At 38.8% G+C, this 13,829-nt stretch overlaps 1 protein-coding gene across 1 annotated transcript in view; it reads right to left on the bottom strand.

The window, feature by feature from the left end:
* The window catches only part of pgfb (placental growth factor b), a 63,877-nt gene that overhangs the window by 16,563 nt on the left and 33,485 nt on the right, over positions 1-13,829 (bottom strand). The window lies entirely within an intron of this gene.

Here is a 13,829-nt window from a genome sequence, read left to right on the forward strand (position 1 = left end):
ATTACATAACAGCAAGCAGACAGACAATGTATTTCCTTGATGATAGAAACACCGACAGCTGCTCTTTACACCATCTGTCCAAGATGCATCCTCTTCCTGTTATGGAGCAAAGTGAATCAGAGGATAGCATCTGTCTGCATCGTGCATTTTTTTAAAACAATGTGATTTAGGAGGAATGTCCTGCTGCCAAAGCGCTGTCCTTCACATTGTTAAACCGCTGACAGTGTCTTGTACTGGTGTCAGCGAGACAGCTCGCAGGCAGGTCTGTTTATCTACCACTGATCTGTGACAGACATTTTTCTAGGAGCTGGACAAAAGTTTCTAGGCAATCACTTAGCCTTACTACTTCCATGTTGAAAGAGCAGTTCAAGCGTTTAAGTCAAAACGTTTGTTCATCAGCTTGCGTTCACCCAATCGAGCTCTGCAGAGCTTCAATTATTGTGAAAAGTCTACTCTGCAGTGCCAGTCTGGTAGCTTAAACCCGCTCCAGTGCTAATTAGCATATGAGCTGGAAGTTTTTTATGTGCTTTAGGTGTGAATTCTCCACATCACAAGGACTTTTTGGCTCTTGCAAACTGGTGAGGTGGGGAGGAATTTCCAGATTGAGTCATGGCAAAGAAGCAGCTTTGACAGCTCCTGCAGCTGAGAGCAGAGGAACTGCAGGTTATGAAGGTTACATGATGATCCTCACGAAGACGTTCCCTCCTCCTCCTTACTGTATATCTCTGACTAATTGGGAGTGGGAGTTTGTTTAGGAGACATGGAACTTATGAGTAAAAACGAAACACTTTTTCTTGCGTCATTCCAGTGTGAAATTTCTCAAGGGAGCTCCCAACACTAATGTCCACCTAATTATCGAAAATATTTGACATTCTTAACTTTACATGTACAACATGAGAGAGAGAGAGAGAGAGAGAGAGAGAGAGAGAGAGAGAGAGAGAGAGAGAGAGAGAGAGAGAGAGAGAGAGAGAGAGAGAGAGAGAGAGAGAGAGAGAGAATGAATCATTTGGGATTTGGTAAGTTTACCCACTTACAAGAGTACCATCATTTTAATGCAGGGGTGTCCAAACTACGGCCCGCGGGCCACACTTGGCCCGTCATGAGTTCAACAAAGCATCGCAACACAGAGTGGTTTCAAATTAATCTTAAATACCAGGCAGTCTCTGAATGCCATGTACTTGCTGCCATCTTGTGGACAATGTTAGTAAAATAGATCAATAATTATTGAAAGTACTTAAGTTAAAGTTAAGTTAAAGTACCAATAATTGTCACACACACACTAGGTGTGGTGAAATGTGTCCTCTGCATTTGACCCATCCCCTTGATCACCCCCTGGGAGGTGAGGGGAGCAGTGGGCAGCAGCGTAGCCGCGCCTGGGAATCATTTTTGGTGATTTAACCCCCAATTCCAACCCTTGATGCTGAGTGCCAAGCAGGGAGGTAATGGGTCCCATTTTTATATCTTGGAAATAATAGCACAGTATTTACTTAAATAAATATTATGTCAGACCCACTCGACATCCATTGCTTTCGCCAAGGTTTCTCATAATCATTCACACCGACGTCCCACTGGGGTGAGTTTTCCTTGCCCTTATGTGGGCTCTGTACCGCGGATGTCGTTGTGGCTTGTGCAGCCCTTTGAGACACTTGTGATTAAGGGCTATATAAATAAACATTGATTGATTGATTGATTAAATGACACAATCCAAACAATCTTCCCTAGTCCAAAAAAAAATCCAACTAATATAAAGGTCAACACACATGGTCACAAATAACACAACCTACTCGATGAACATTGTGGATATTATGAAAAACGTCCAAACACCATAAAAAAAAATAAAAATGTAAAATACACCCATTTAAATCTATTAGAGTGCATGATGGAAATAATGTAAAACACTCTCTCCACACTTATCCATGTTTGGCGCATTTCATACACACACATATATATATATATATATATATATATATATATATATATATATATATATATATATATATATATATATATATATATATATATATATATATATATATATATATATATACATACATACATATATATATATATATATATATATATACATATATATATATATATATATATATATATATATATATATATATGTATATATATATGTATATATATATATATATATATATATATATATGTATATATATATATATATATATATATATATATATATATATATAATAGGGCTGCAACTAACGATTAATTTGATAATCGATTAATCTGTCGATTATTACTTCGATTAATCGATTAATAATCGGATAAAAGAGACAAACTACATTTCTATCCTAGCCAGTATTTTATTGAAAAAAAAACCAGCATACTGGCACCATACTTATTTCGATTATTGTTTCTCAGCTGTTTGTAAATGTTGCAGTTTGTAAATAAAGGTTTATTAAAAAATAAATACATAACAATTTTTTTTTTTTTTTTTAAACTCTGCGCATGCGCATAGCATAGATCCAACGAATCGATGAGTAAATTAATCGGCAACTATTTTAATAATCAATTTTAATCGATTAGTTGTTGCACCCTAATATATATATATATATATATATATATATATATATATATATATATATATATATATATATATATATATATATATATATATATATATATATATATATATATATATATATATATATATATATATTATATTATATATATATGTTTGTATTGAACCGTTTCGGTATGGGGGTTTCGGTTCGGTTCGGAGGTGTACCGAACCAGTACACATGCTAGCAGCGACCGGGCTAGGACAACCTGTAAAAGCCAGATCTGGAAGACCCTCCTGCCTCGTTAAGATCTCCCGTTTGGGAACACTTTGGCTGCGCGATACAACAATGGAGGACGGAGGTTTGCCGACATTGTTCAGCAGCTGCTTCTGACAACACGTCAAACATGTGTTGCACCTTTCCTGCTTCCGGCTCCTAGACCGTAGTCGAGGAGCGCAGGGGAGACACTCCTCCAGGGCCGATGTATTCTCGGGGGCAACAACCTTCACTCTACCCGGCAGTGGGTATCCACAGCTCCGGACTCCAGGGTAAATGACGAGTCCGGCGATTAGTTGCAAATCGTGGCTTTATTGAGGTCTTGCACACAGCCAATCCAAAAAAACACTAGCCACTCACCGCACTCACACTACCGCTCCCTCACCTCGCTCGCCCACACACTCACCTCACATGCTGTCACATATTAAAGGGCGACACACACACATACGCTACTCTCATAACACATGCTAACCCATTTGAAGCACCACCACCGCATTCAAGCAGCCTCTCCTCGGCAAGTGAGGCAGGGCTAAAGCAATAACAAATGTTTTTATAGCAGCAGATATAAGTCCATATTGCATTAAAAACTAGATTTTGACCCACTTCTATGGTGGAAGAACAATGAGCCCATATATCCTCTTACTGCCAAGTTAGCCAGGCTGAGTTGACTTGAAACTGAGGCTGAGGCTGAGTTGACTTGAAACTGTTTAATGTTGCACTTTTTATATGTAGAAGAAAAGTTTTGTCATTTTATTTAATCTGAACAACAACTTGAGGCAGTTTAATGTTGATTAACGTGGACCCCGATTTAAAGAAGTTGAAAAACTTATTGGGGTGTTACCATTTAGCAGAGGTGGGACCAAGTCATTGCTTTGCAAGTCACAAGTAAGTCTCAAGTCTTTGCCCTCAAGTCTCGAGTCAAGTCCCGAGTCAAGTCCAAAGTCAAGACTGGAAAGTCTCAAGTCAAGTCCCAAGTCCTGCATTTTGAGTTTCGAGTCCTTTCAAGTCCTTTTAACCACAGACTAATATATTTACACAGATTGTGTACACTTTTAAAACGCTGTATTTATGTATTAAAACAAGTGCATTTGAAATTGCAGGAAAAAAAATTGTGCTGACATTGCACTTCATAATAGCACTATTAACCAGTCATTTTAAACATTTAACTCATTCCTTTACAGAATAAACACATTTGAAAAAACAAGTGCAACTGTACTTATTTGTACAAAAGTGTTAACATTGTATTTCCATGGCGTATTGCATTGTAACTAGTTCCACAGCAGTTTTTATCCTGTTCTTACCTTATCTCATTGATCTCATCTCATACTGAATGTGTGTTTATGTGTGCGTACACATGAAAAACATAACAAATACATGAACAAAACAATGAACAGAGTTGTACTTTTTAGATGTCAGGGCCCTATGCATTATGTACACATATTCTTAATATAGTATACATTTTAACTGACCTTTATTTGACTATGTTTGTCTTTTGGTAGGTGGCTAAAATACGCGGTGCTGCTGACCGCTGTCTAACGTTAAGTTACTGTGTGTGATACATTGACTAACGTAACGTTATGAATAGGTACCTCATGCAACCCTGCTTAAAACAAATCACTTGACAAAAAGTATGAATAAGGTAGCGAACTGCAGTGGACGCAACAGATTGCCGTGTTTGCAATGACGTTATAACCACAGACATCTTATAAGTAGACGCAGCATTGGCTGCTGTGATGCGAGAAATTCGTCCGCCATCTTGAAGTGGTGATGAGGAGCCGGCGACCAGCCTAAACTAACAGTTGACAGGTAGGAAACAAAGATGCCGAGCTGGTGTTTTGCGTTTTTCTACTCATATGAGCGGACTGTTGAAAATAGGAATCGGGGGATTACTTTCCACAAGTAAGATTTAACATTAACGTACTATTGGTTGTATTTTATGAAAATAATATTACCACAGAGTTGAGAAGGAGCAAAGATCTTCAATATTTGTATGTGAAAATCACAAAGAAATCTTCTGGGGGAGGATGACACCCCTACAGGGGTTTGCTTTACAAACTTTCTGCCCCACCTAAAACTAAATTCACCAGCCGCCACTGATTATGATGCATTCTCATTTTAGGCAAAATATAAGACAATACTTTCTTAACAGTATAATTGTAACCAGGAATAAGTCTTCAAGTAACAATATTCAAATACTAACATTGCTGGGTAAAACAGAATTTGGTTTTATTCTGAATCCAATGAAACAGATTGGTGGTTTTAGCTGATATAAAGACTTTCAGGTGTTTATATATGTCTATGTTTAAGTATTTGGCAGACGCTTTTATCCAAAGCGACATACATAAAAAATACATATATAACAATCACTGTAAACATGATCATTTAAGGGAAGAATGTAATACAAAATATCAATACAAAGTGTCAAGACAGAATAAACTCTCTGCTGCTGCAGCAACAGAGATACAGTCTATAAGATATATAGATATCTAATGTATTCATACATTGTTTATGTAGCATGTATATATAACCTAATCATATTGTTTCTTCAACTTAAAAATAGCTGACCGTTTTTTTCCCCTTCTCTGGGATTATATTCCCAGTTTTGATCTCGGACGTCTGGTCACTTATAGCATATAGGAATATTCTATTAATGTTAAGCAAACTATGAATAATAAAACACGCCAAAACATGTGTCCGTTATCATAGCTACACGTATGACAAAAAAGCATGTGAAAATCAGTGGTATTCAGCAGAGGTGTGGACTCGAGTCACATGACTTGGACTCGAGTCAGACTCGAGTCATGAATTTGATGACTTTGGACTCGACTTGACAAAATGTAAAGAGACTTGCAACTCGACTTAGACTTTAACATCAATGACTTGTGACTTCACTTGGACTTGAGCCTTTTGACTTGACATGACTTGCTACTTTCCCCAAAACCCAAAGATTAAAAAGTTATTTGGGAGCGCGCCGCTCCGTATTTTTCATTTTCTTCGTCTGTGTCTATCAGCGTGTTGTTCCTGTCAGCTAGAGTGCTCTCAGTACAACAGCCAATCAAATTAGATCTACGCTGTTTTCATCCCACAGCTCTCATCCAATCAAATTGCAGGACAACCAATGAAGAAGAATTGTCATACAATGCGGCAGTGAGAAACAATTATGCCAAAGTTAATTTCGTTCGGGTATTAAAACTACGACTCGGTCAACAAAAAACGAATAGCCCTATGCAAATCATGCAGTTCGAATATTATAGACGGAGACGTAACAACTTCCAACTTCGTTCGACATTTGAAGATGCACACAGAAGGGTAAGTTTTGAATGTAAGCTAACGTTTATTGGCTAAGTAACGTGACTTTTATTTGCTGTGTAGTTAAATCAGTGAGGCTGTAAACTCACTGCTAACGTTATAACCATGGACATCTTATAAGGGTACGCAGCATCGCGCGCTACTGCCTACAGGCGCAGACGAGACGCGGGGCCGCCATCTTGGAGTGGTGATCCGCTCAACTAGTGCAATTCATTTGGCAGGAGCAATGAACTGTCAGAGCATTTAAATGATCTTACCTCACTGAATACCACTGATTTTCACGCGCTTTTTTGTTATATGTGTAGCTATGATAAAGGACACATGTTTTGGCGTGTTTTATTATTCATAGTTTGCTTAACAGTAATATAATATTCTTATAAACTATAAGTGACCAGACGTCCGAGATCAAAACTGGGAATATAATCCCAGAGAAGAAGGGAAAAAAAACGGTCAGCTATTTTTAAATTGAAGAAACAATATGATGAGGTTATATATACATGCTACATAAACAATGTATGAATACATTAGATATCTATATATCTTATAGACCGTATCTCTGTTGCTGCAGCAGCAGAGAGTTTATTCTGTCTTGACCTTTGTATTGATATTTTGTATTACATTCTTCCCTTAAATGATCATGTTTACAGTGATTGTTTTATATGTATTTTTTATGTATGTCGCTTTGGATAAAAGCGTCTGCCAAATACTTCAACATAAGCATATATAAACACCTGGAAGTCTTTATATCAGCTAAAACCACCAATCTGTTTCACTGGATTCAGAATAAAACCAAATTCTGTCTTACCCAACAATGCTAGTATTTGAATATTGGCGAAGTTGGTAGAGTGGCCGTGCCAGCAATCGGAGTGTTGCTGGTTACTGGGGTTCAATTCCCACCTTCTACCTTCCTAGTCACGTCCGTTGTGTCCTTGGGCAAGACACTTCACCCTTTGCCTCTGATGGCTGTTGGTTAGCGCCTTGCATGGCAGCTCCCGCCATCAGTGTGTGAATGTGTGTGTGAATGGGTAAATGTGGAAATACTGTCAAAGCGCTTTGAGTACCTTGAAGGTAGAAAAGCGCTATACAAGTATAACCCATTTATCATTTATTATTGTTACTTGAAGACTTATTCCTGGTTACAATTATACTGTTAAGAAAGTATTGTCTTATATTTTGCCTAAAATGAGAATGCATCATAATCAGTGGCGGCTGGTGAATTTTGTTTTAGGTGGGGCTGAAAGTTTGTAAAGCAAACCCCTGTAAGGGGGTCATCCTCCCCCAGAAGATTTCTTTGTGATTTTCACATACAAATATTAAAGATCTTTGCTCCTTCTCAACTCTGTGGTAATATTATTTTCATAAAATACAACCAATAGTACATTAATGTTAAATCTTACTTGTGAAAAGTAATCACCCGATTCTTATTTTCAACAGTCCGCTCATTTGAGTAGGAAAACGCTGAACACCATCTTTGTTTTCTACCTGTCAACTGTCAGTTTAGGCTGCTCGCCGGCTCCTCATCACCACTTCAAGATGGCGGCCAAATTGCTCGTGTCACAGCAGCCAATGCTGCATCTACTTATAAGATGTCTATGGTTATAACGTCATTGCAAACACGGCAATCTGTTGCGTCCACTGCAGTTCGCTACCTTATTCATACATTTTGTCAAGTGATTTTTTTTAAGCAGGGTTGCATGAGGTACCTATACGTAACGTTACGTTAGTCAATGTATCACACACAGTAACGTAACGTTAGACGGCGATCAGCAGCACCGCATATTTTAGCCACCTACAAAAACACAAACATAGTCAAATAAAGGTCAGTTAAAATGTATACTATATTAAGAATATGTGAACATATTGCATAGGGCCCTGACATCTAAAAAGTACAACTCTGTTCTTTGTTTTGTTCATGTTTTTGTTATGTTTTTCATATGTACGCACACATCAACACACACACAGTATGAGATGAGATCAATAAGATAAGGTAAGAACAGGATAGAAATTGCTGTGGAACTAGTTACAATGCAATATGCCTTGGAAATACAATGTTAACACTTTTGTGCAAATAAGTACAGTTGCACTTGTTTTTTTAAATGTGTTTATTCTGTAAAGGAATGAGTTAAATGTTTAAAATGACTGGATAATAGTGCTATTATGAAGTGCAATGTCAGCACTATTTTTTTTCCTGCAATTTCAAATGCACTTGTTTTAATAATTAAATACAGCGTTTTAAAAGCATACACAATCTGTGTAAATATATTAGTCTGTGGTTAAAAGGACTTGAAAGGACTCGAAATTCAAAATGCAGGACTTGGGACATGACTTGAGACTTTCCAGTCTTGACTTTGGACTTGACTCGGGACTTGCCTGTGTTGACTCGGGACTTGACTCGAGACTTGAGGGCAAAGACTTGAGACTTACTTGTGACTTGCAAAGCAATGACTTGGTCCCACCTCTGGTATTCAGTGAGGTAAAATGAATTAAATGCGCTCACAGTTCATTGCTCCTGCCAAATGAATTGCACTGAGTGGAGCGGATAACCACTCCAAGATGGCGGCCCGCGTCTCGTCTGCGCCAGTAGGCAGTAGCGCTCGATGCTGCGTCTACTTATAAGATGTCTATGGTTATAACGTTAGCAGTGAGTTTACAGCCTCACTCATTTAACTACACAGCAAATAAAAGTCACGTTACTTAGCCAATAAACGTTATCTTACATTCAAAACTTACCCTTCTTTGTGCAACTTCAAATGTCGAACGAAGTTGGAAGTTGTTGCATCTCCGTCTGTAATATTCCAACTGCGTGATTTGCATACGGTAATTCGTTTTTTTGTTGACCAAGTCGTAGTTTTTATACCCGAAGGAAAACCAACTTTGGCATAATTGTTTCTCACTGCTGCGTTGTTTGACAACTCTTCTTCATTGGTTGTCCTGCAATTTGATTGGATGAATGCTGTGTGATGAAAACAACGTAGATCTAATTTGATTGGCTATTGTACTGAGAGCACACACGCTGACAGGAACAACACGCTGATAGACACAGACGAAGAAAATGAAAAATACGGAGCGCTCCCAAATAACTTTTTAAGCTTTGGGTTTTGGGGAAAGTAGCAAGTCATGTCAAGTCAAAAGGCTAAAGTCCAAGTGAAGTCACAAGTCATTGACGTTAAAGTCTAAGTCGAGTTGCAAGTCTTTTTACATTTTGTCAAGTCGAGTCTAAAGTCATCAAATTCATGACTCGAGTCTGACTCGAGTCCAAGTCATGTGACTCGAGTCCACACCTCTGCCATTTAGTGGTCAATTGTACGAAATATGTACTGTACTGTGCAATCTATTAATACAAGTCTCAATTAATCAATCAAAAAAAGCACTTTATATGTAGAAAGGTTTTGTTAAGAAACCATTCTGAGCCTTATTTTATTTAGTTTTTATTTTATATATGTTGACCACATTAACCCTGGCAATGGACCCTGTGTGTATATGTATGTTATGCTATTGTTTACAAATTTGGTAAATAAATAACCAAAACATTTATATTTTGTTGTTTTCTTACTGTACCGAAAATGAACCGAACTGTGACCTCTAAACCGAGGTACGTACCGAACCGAAATTTTTGTGTACTGTTACACCCCTGATATATATATATATATATATATATATATATGCTGTGTATATCGGGTATATATGTATATATATATGCTGTGTATATACGGTATATATGTATATATATATATAAATATATAGTTACTTTACATGCAGTTGGCCAAATTATTTTAGCCCAATGCAGCCACCAAGTCAAAATGTTTGGACATCCCTGTTTTAATGGTATCTTTACTGTAATTAAGGGACATAACAGAAAATAATTGTAAATAAAGAATAAACAAATGTATATATACACACAATATATATACACAATATATACATCTACACACAATATATATATACTATATTTGTATTTTGTTGTGTTTAAGCACTGTTCTGGACAGTAATAGGATAGGATAGGCTTTATCACACAATGCGGACAAATTTGGTTGCGGTGAAGATTCAAAAAGTCTGAGAAAATAAGGTAAATACAAATGAAAACAAGAACCAAACATTAATGAACACAAAGGACATAAAACACACAAAAAAAAGCACAGAGCTGAAACAACCAGCTGCCACTTCAGCGGCACCATTTCTACATTCAGTTACTTAAGTAAAATACGAGGGGAAAAAAAAGAGCAACAAATAATACATATTGTGCACATACGATTGCACCATCCATAAAATCAGATAGTGATGCTAAAACACTGTGTATTACATTTTTTTTCTAACTCAAACTTTTTTTTCTGGTTAGTAGAATTTGGCTTAAAAACATAATCATGTTCGTGCAAGTGAAGCTTTAAGCGTGACCACCCAGGATGCAGAGACGGCAGGCGTAGCGCAGTGACAAAAATTAATTATTGAGAGAAAATGAAAACCTATGTAGCCTGGAAGTGCACAAAAAGGTCTACACTTGCCAAGGTTGCAACAAACAATGACCCAGCCCTGTCCAGACGGACAGGGGCAGGTATAGGAAGAAACCTGATTTTGTAACCAGGGACAGGTGTGTCCTAATTTGCAACCAGGTATTTATAGGTGAGGGAGGCAACACTCATGTCAGAGGTGAAGTGACAGGAAATGAACACACACAGGAAGCAGAGACAATAAAACAAGAGCACTGGAACTCAATCAACAAGCACATGAAAATACACACATAAGCCCAAAACTGTCACAGAGTGTCATGAGTCATTTACATACAAAAATCAATAAATAAATGCAATGGAAAAATATCGCATTAAAAGCTGTAATATGAATGTCACGCCACAAGTGGGCATTGTGTCTTTGTAGAGAAGTACTCTGCACAAGCGCACCTGTTGTCCTCCAAGAGAAAGTGTACAGCGGTAGCTCAACCTTAGAATGTTACTGTTCACCTTGTAAGAGCCGCCCAAAACATTTGGTCTTACTCACTAGCATTAGTTTATAGCCAGAGAGCGAAATAACTTTGTTTTCCAACCATGGAAGGAAAAAAAGTGTGAAGGACAGAGCTGAGAAGAAGAAGTGGAAGATATCCATTGAATTAAAGAAATAAATCATCAAAAACATGAGTGTGTTGGTGAAGCAGTTCGAGCGTATCACTCCGAGTCTGCACCATACTGAAGTAAATTGAGTGTAATAGCAGCCAAGAATGTTAAAATTATATGTAGACGGCGGACAATAGATATAGCAATAATAGTAATAATAGTAATAATGACTAATAAGACAATTAATAAATAAAATAATACAAATATTCCCTTTTATTACAGCAAAATAAAGTGCAAAATAGATAAACATATAGGAAAAACCTAATTTTGGCTCTCAATCAAATCCCTTGGCTTTTTTTCTCCAAAGCTCTTTTGTTCTTATTAGACTTATTACCTAAGTTTGTAAATAAAATATATAACAACAATATTGAACAACACAATAACCCCCTTCCCTCACAAATTTGAAATAGACATAAAATATCTCAAAAAAATGTTGATGTCTTCACACTCTATCGATCTGATATCGATACAGTAATACTCATGACCACCCCGAGCTAAATCGGGGCCCTACGCTGAATTTAAGAAAACTTATTACAACATTTTTCATCCTTTTTTTATTTATGTAAAAACATTTTCATACTTTTTTTAATCAAACTTTACTTTAATTTGATGCATCTTTTGTACTAAAACTGATTCATGGGAAATACATTTTGATGACTTGCATACAGGGTAGGGTTGTCCAGATACCAATAATTTAGTACCGGTACCGGTACCAGAATGTATATCGATACTTTTCCAATAAAGGGAACTACTAAAAATGTCAATATTGACTTTATTTTAACAGAAAATCTTACACTACATTAAACAATCACAGTCAAAGAACAATTTTACAAGGTTAAAATATAAATTAAAAAGCATTGAAATGGCATAGACCCGAAAGCGAACGTCTTCCCTGTGCTCCTTGACTACGGTCTGCACCGGAGCCGAACAGCAGGACAGGTATAACAACTACATTATTACCTGTCACTTTTTATAACTCTTTGTGTAGATCTCAATGCTTATTAATTAAATGTTTACCTAAGTTTGAAGCAAAGGTGGTAATACTAATCGCCACATTTGGCGAGGCGTGTTGTGAGAGTAGCGTATGTGTGTGTGTGTGTGTGTGTTCCCTTTAGAATGGCAGTATGTGGGGTGAGTGACGTGAGTAAGTGAGTGGGCAATAAGGAGAGGTAGCAGTAGCATGTGCAGGAGTCTCAATGGCATGGTGGATGTCTGGTTATCCATCCATCCATCCATCTTCAACCACTTATCCGGAATCAGGCCGCGGGGACAACAGCTCCAGCAGAGACCCCCAGACTTCCCTCTCCAGAGCAACATTAGCAACTTCCTCCTGGGGAATCCCGAAGCGTTCCCAGGCCAAAGAGGAGATTTAACCCCCCCATCTGGTCCTTGGCCTGCCACGGGGTCTCCTCCCAGTGGGACGTGCAACGAGGACCTCCCTAGGGAGACGCTCGTGAGGCATCCGCACGAGATGCCCGAACCACCTAAGCTGGCTCCTTTCCAACCGAAGGAGCAGCAGCTCTACTCCGAGTCTCTCTCGGGTGACTGAACTTCTCACCCTATCTCTAAGGGAGATGCCAGCCACCCTTCTGAGGAAACTCATTTCGGCCGCTTGTATCCGCGATCTTATTCTTTCGGTAATGACCCACACTTCATGACCATAGGTGAGAGTAGGAATGTAGATAGCTCGGTAGACCGAGAGCTTTGCCTTCTGGCTCAGCTCTCGTTTCGTCACAACAGTGCGGCAGAGAGACTGCAATACTGCCCCAGCTGCTCCGATTGTCCGGCTGATTTCCTTCTCCATCTTTCCCTCACTCGTGAACAAGACCCCGAGATACTTAAACTCCTCCACCTGGGACAGTTTCATTCTCTACCTGGACTGTACAAAGCATTGGTTTCCTGCTGAGAACCATGGCCTCAGATTTGGAGATGCTGATCCTCATTCCAGCCGCTGAATACTTGGCTGCAAACCAATCCAGTGAGAGCTGAAGGTCACAAACCGAAGGTGCCATCAGGACCACATCATCTGCAAACAGCAGTGACGCAACCTTGAATCCTTCGAGACGTATACCCCCTCCGCCATGGTCACGATTTTTCCTAGAAATCCTGTCCATGAAAATCACAAACAGGATAGGTGACAGCGCAGCCCTGGCGGAGACCAACCTCCACTGGAAACGGATCCAACTTACATCCAAGCACCTGGACACAACTCTTGCTTTGGTTGTACAGAGATTGGATGGCCCTCAGCAGGGTTCCCCTCACCCCGTACTCCCTCAGCACTTCCCACAGGATCTCCCGGGGGACCCGGTCATACGCTTTATCCAAATCCACAAAGCACATGTAGACTGGATAGGCATACTCCCAGGCCTTCTCCAGGATTCCCGCAAGATTTTAGAGCCGGTCAGTTGTTCCACAACCAGGACGGAATCCACATTGCTCCTCTTGAATCTGAGGTTCGACTATCGGCCGAACCCTCTTTTCCAGTACCTTGGCGTAAACTTTCCCAGGGAGGCTGAGTAGTGTGATACCTCTGTAGTTAGCACACACCCTCTGGTCCCCCTTTTTGAATAGGGAACCACCACCCCAGTCTGCCATTCCCTCTGCACTGTCCCAG

The sequence above is a fragment of the Entelurus aequoreus genome, linkage group LG03 (genome assembly GCF_033978785.1).
Source record: "Entelurus aequoreus isolate RoL-2023_Sb linkage group LG03, RoL_Eaeq_v1.1, whole genome shotgun sequence".
In the NCBI taxonomy this organism is placed as follows: domain Eukaryota; kingdom Metazoa; phylum Chordata; class Actinopteri; order Syngnathiformes; family Syngnathidae; genus Entelurus; species Entelurus aequoreus.